Here is a 6000-nt window from a genome sequence, read left to right as displayed (position 1 = left end):
CTGCAGATAACCCGCAGGACGGCAGCCGTTTTCAGCCTAACAACCCTGGTGTTCCCATCCCTCCCAACCTTGCAAACACCGGATCGAGGGACGGGCTAGTCCCCACACAGTCTGGAGGGGAGGCTCAGGCTGCGGCTGCCTGAGAGGGGAAGTGACCTGCCCAAAGCCACGTGGCAGAGCCACGCAGCCCACATCCCTCCGGGTGCCCCCAGGCTCCGGCCCCCGGCCCCACAGCATTCTGCAGTTCTGAGGTGGTTGGAACAATAAAGACATTTCCCAAGTGGACTTTGTTCTCCCATCACAACCCCCACCCCACTCCGAGGGTGAAGCCTCCGGAAAGTCGGAAAGTCGTGTCGCCCTTGGGGCGATGGATACATCAGGGCAGAGACAAGATGGATGGGTCATCGGTAATGAGCTAGTCCGAGTCCCCCTCACGGGCGGGGGGCGGGTGGCTGTAATGACCACTGGGCCCAGGGTCCCTGAAGATGGGCAGCCCCACCGGCCATCCTTCATCTGTGCCCCTCAGAGTGACTGTGGCGGGACCCCCACCCCACCACACACGGTACACTCGCCCGTCTCTGGGGCACCTGTGCCAGGGGGCAGACCCACCAGAGCCCCGTCAGGACCAAGCCGAAGGCAGAAGCAGTGGCAGTGGCATTTCCGGGAGGGGAGGAGGAGGGGAAGGGCCTCCTCGTCAGCGCGGCCCAGAGAACTCCAGTTCGGGTGGAGGCAGGAACCCCATCCTGAGCGCCTCCCTCCCCTTGTGAAGCCCAGGGCTTCCCCACAGAACCTCTTGCCCTCACGTGTTTGCTTCTTTCCGCCCTGGGGAAGGTGGGGCCCTCGGGCAGATCCAAAGCCTCAGACAAAGGCCCCTGACCACCGTGAGCCCGGCCCACCCCGGGGGAGGGGGGTAGATAAGGGGCCTGCTTAGCTGCCTCCCCCAGACTCGGACTCCAGAAAATGCATCGATCGGGAGGGGGCTCAGCGCTCCGCCTGCACCTCTCCTTCTCCTCCTCTGCCCTCCCACCCCCTCGTCAGGGCTCCCTCACTCCTGGGCCTGAGGAACAGGGCAGACAAAGGCTGGGGGAGGGACGGACAGTGCAGCCCCTGGGACGGCTGTGACACAGGCCAGCGTGTGTGTGCAACCAGCCCGAGAGCCGCCTGCAGAATCCTAGTGCCTCCTTGTGGCTCACTGGGCATCATTGCGGTCTGCTCTGTGCCGCGTCCTGGGCTGGGCGCCGGGCCCTGGGGCTGCTGTCTGCCGGCTGGCAGGGAGGAGAGGCGTGTGTGTAAATAGGATGAGCTCTCTCAGAGCAGTCGGACAAGGGCCGCGGGGGCAGAGGCGAGGGTCAGGGAAGCTTCCGGAGCTGGGGGGTTTGCCCTGCACACGGCAGGGAGAGCAGCACAAAGCGCACGCGTGGACGGACGGGCGAATGGGTTTGGGGGGAGGTGAGGTGAGGTGGGACGCAGGAGCCCAGATCGCGAAGGCCCCCGGGAACCAGGCCCGATTCTGACGCTGGGGCGCTGCAGAGGGGTGTTAGTTGGGAGTAGGGGTGCTCGTGGAGAATGAGGACGAGGCCCAGCGGGGCAGCAGCTTCTGGGACCCGGGGGCAGTCCTGTGAGGCAGGGAAGGCCCATCCACTCCCCGGAGCCAGGTCCTGTGTGCTGGATGGTGCCCCACAAGGTTGGCCTGCCTGGGCCCTAGTGGGCAGCAGGGGCAGCCAGAGCGCCGTGCCAGACCCCCAAGATGGAGGCCGTGCCCAGACAGCCAGCTGCCCCTGCTGCCCACCGTGTGACCACCAGCCTTGGCTGCCGCACCCGGTGAACCCAGCGCGGCCAGCGGAGCCGTGCCCTCCGTGATTCCCATCGTGACAACCACCAAGCAAACTGGGGACAGGGCCAAGGGAATGAAATGGTTCACTTCCAAACTCTGCTGCCGAAGAAGGCCCTGGCTGAGCATCAGCACGCCCACAGTGCCCGCTTCCGCGGCTCGTAGGCAAATCCCGCTCCCTCTTGGGGCATCGGGCTCAGGTCTGCACCGCGAGAGTCCGTCCTCCCAGCCCTGACTCGGCCACATCCTCAGCCGTGCGGAGAGCTTCTTGACTCTCTGAACCCGGTGAGGTGCTCCCGTATGCACAAGACAGGAGCTAACGCTGAGGCCCGATGACCCGGCCACGGTCAGCACGCCCATGACAGAGCCTGGTTTCCCGCTCCGTCATCTGACCCGTTCGCAGCGCGGGTATCTGCCTCGTTCGTGCTGGTGGGAAGGTGCTCATAATCGCCCCGTTTGCTTGTGCGTGTTTGTTTCCAGGTGGGGGTGGGGAGAGTCACACCTCCCCTTGGGGTCCCTCCCTGCTCCCCAGAACAGCCAGCCTGGCAGGCCTGCGCTCCCGGGGGCCACTCCACAAAGGCCCGTCAGCCAACTGCTGGTCCCCACATTGTGGCCTGTGAGTTCCTCCCGGGGGTCTGTGGAAGGGAAGGTGGGTGGTGACCAGGCCCAGGGCCCCCTGGGATGAGGCCGCATCCCGCATGGGTGCCTGGCCGTGGGCAGCTCTGGGAGGGGGCATGCTGCCCGGCGGCGAGCTCAGCCCGGAGATGCTGGCAGGCGGAGGGGGGCTGGGAATGCTCAGCTGAGGTAATAATACGGCCCATGAATCATATTTACAAACACTCCAGTGAGCAGGAGAGGGACGTTAATTAAATATTCACATCCTGCGAGGCCTCAGGGAGCCGGACGGATGGGGACATGATTGCACGCGGCAGGAAGCATGGTGCTGCCGGAATGCGGAGCTGCCATGGGGCTCCTTCAGCAGCCTGGCAGGTCTTATTATGGTGATTAATTTTGCGTTATCAGCACTAATGCAATCACCATCATAGGCCAGGAAAGCCCTCTTCATCACTCACAACCTGGGCTGGGATGGCCGCAGAGCAAGAGGGGGCACCGAGCTTGTCGCCGGGGGGAGGAGTGGGGAGAAGCCAGTCAGTGCCCCAGCTCTCCTGCTCGGAGGCCTTCCTGGGAGGGGCCGTATGGTCTGAGGACCAGCCGGGCGGAGGCCCCTCAGGTGGGGCTCCCAGGGCTCACCCAGCTGCCTCATTGATTGGGAGAAGAGAATAGAAGCTCCTGGACATCTGGGGAGGCCAGGGCAGCTGGAGGAGCCTGGGGGCTTCTGGAGACCCACATGCCCCACATCCGTCAATCTCGATTACGGAGGGCCACTGCAGCATTGTCCTGGCAACGCCGGGCTGGGGGATGAGGGAGAAGGAGGTGGGCGTTGCTCTTGGCTGAAAGGCCATGAATCCGGCGATGGTGATTGAGCACCCGTGACGGGCAGGCATTGTGCTGGGCCCACACGTGCCGCAGGAGGGGCAGCAAGAGACGATTGATCAGGGATGAATGGGCGTCTCTTTCTTTATGGACTTTCAAAGGCACCATTTGGCATCCTGAGCAGGGCGATCGATGAGAGGCAGCTGACCCCCCCTCCCCTGTGGCCACCTCCAGGCAGCAGGTGGATGGGCCCACGTGGGGGATGGCCAGAGGGCCTCTCCAGCGCCCGCTCTGCACCGTGAGCCGGGCTGGGGGCCCTTCCCGGAGCAGGGCTGTTGGCCATCAATTTACCCTCTTCTTTTGCACTGAAAGGGAAGCTGGAACAGTTGCCGTGTTTCCTGATAAATTATGACCAGCGGCTCCCCAGCCTTGCAGCCCAGAGCATCCCGGCACTTGTATAAATCAGACTAATGAGAGCTGAAGCTGTCATGTTTGAGAGCAGGCCTTCATTCGGCAAACCTTCACCGAGCGCTCGCTAGGTGCCTGGCCTGTGCTGACCGGAAAACAGACAGAACGTGGTCCTGGCCTGCAGAAGGTCCCTGGGCCATGAGACCGGCAGACACGCACACACCAGCACTCACGAAAGGGAGGGCTCCCTGCTGGACAGAGCCTGGACCCTGGAAGGAGCACCGCCACGTCCTGTGTGGCTTTGGGCCCGAGCCTCAGCCCCTCTGAGTTTTGGTTCCTTTACCCGAAAAGGAACCACAAGGACACCTACCTTGCAGGATGGGTGTAAGGATTAAAGGACCATGCAGTGCAGGGCCCGTGCCGGCACCGGGGTGGGGGGACAATAGATAGTTCCCTCTTTCTCCTCTGCTCCCGCTGCCTGTGGTGAGACCACCCTGGACCGTGGGAGGCAGAGGACGGATGCTGGACTGCACCGGGTGGACAGGGAAGGACATGCCAGCAGGGGATGAGGGGTCCGACTTTGAGAATGAGGGCTGGGGAAGAGCAGGGGTTGTAAGAGCAGGGGGTGTGGGGAGACACAGGGACACTGGGGCAGGAGGGAGACAGAAGATGGGCTCACAGAGGTTGCATGGTGCTGAGGAAAGGGCTGGAAATTTGCCGGCCATGCAGAGCTCAGAGAGAGGGCCGGTCCCTGCTCTTCCTGCACGGGGAGGGGCTGGGACACAGAATGCTCAGGGCTGGGCCTGGCCTACAGAGACAGAGCAGCTAGTCTGTCTAACGCAGGCTTTGGGGATGTGCCTCAGCAGGAGGGGCTGGCCCGGCAGCAAGCCCATGGCAGGGACAGGCAGGACCAGACAAGCCACCCGGGGAAGGGGCCAGTGTCCATTCATCCCCTCAGACACAGGCTCACGGGCAGGGGATTCAGGAACACACAGAGAGACGGCCACACAGACAGAACACCACAGATGCACTGGTTCAAACACACAGTGGACATGTGCACAGTCGACAGACGGGCAGGAAGCCCGTGCAGGAAGCACCGTCATGGGGCATGACCAGCCGGGCACTCAGACTACACGGGGCACAGGGGGACCAGCTCAGCCCAGCTTGTCCAGGACTTTCTCACTTTACCTCGGGACGTCCCGTGTCCTGGAAACCCACTCAGTCCCAGGCAAACGGGGACAGTTGGTGACCCTAAGTCAGAGACACATACAGACCCACACGGGCAGACACTGTGAGCCACACACGGAGCAGAGACACAGCCCACCTCGCACAAACACACACCCAGACACGCACGCACACACCCACAAACACGAAAGGCCACAACTTAAACCATTGAAACAAGGGCCAACAGACTCTAGAAAGAACGAAAGCAGCCACTGAGTCAGTGGGCTACTGGGATGTGGCCACTGCTCTGATGCCATGGAGGTGCTTCGGGGGCTGGGGGAGGAGGGGCGAGCGGACATGGCCAGCTCCACGCGGGATGTCCGCCCAGCTCCAGCCCAGCTCTGTGGGCTAACGTGCTGCATGGCCGACCCGAGCGGGGCGCTCTGCACACCGCTCACCCTGGGATGCTGACGACGCCTCCATCCTCCTGGCACGCGGGGACCAAGGGAGCCGCCACGTGGGAGGCACCGGGCACACAGGGCCGAACGGCTGATACACCCGGCCCCAAGGGATTCAGAGAAGGAAAGCCAGACCCGTGCTTAAACGTCCACACCAGGTGCACGGCATGATGTCCTGAGTGCATGGCTGCACTCACCTGGGCGTCACCCCGAACAGGACACGACACAGGGACGTCTGCCTGACTCCGGCACTGCCCTTCCCAGTAGACACGCCTGCGCATCGTCTCGTGCGATCCCCCAGAGCCACATGAGGCCAACAAGCATCACGGCACCTCCAGTTCCCAGACGCGGAAGCCAGGCTCAGAGAGGCTGAGCGTCGGGCCCAAAGTCACACAGCGAGGTCTCTGGCCTTGGTCCTGAGGTCTGCAGAGCCCAAGTTCCTTCCCCAACACTCCCTTACTTCCTACCATCTCAACTACTTAGTGGGAGGCAGTGGTGAGCAGTATGTAAGTCTTGGAAGGTCCGACCTTGGAGCCCTACAATCACATTGACCAACGGCCACAGCGCGGTGCAGCGGGGGCAGGGGAGACGAGCCAGTGCGGGAGTGGGGTCCTGCTTGCACCGCCTCTGCTGGTCTCCAGGAAGGACTGGCCTCCCTTCTGCGTCCTGGAGAGTTGGCTGGTCCGCAGAGTCAGCGGCAGCCGG

This window comes from Ailuropoda melanoleuca, chromosome 9, assembly GCF_002007445.2.
Source record: "Ailuropoda melanoleuca isolate Jingjing chromosome 9, ASM200744v2, whole genome shotgun sequence".
Taxonomy (NCBI): domain Eukaryota; kingdom Metazoa; phylum Chordata; class Mammalia; order Carnivora; family Ursidae; genus Ailuropoda; species Ailuropoda melanoleuca.
Note: the sequence above shows the minus strand (reverse complement) of the source record.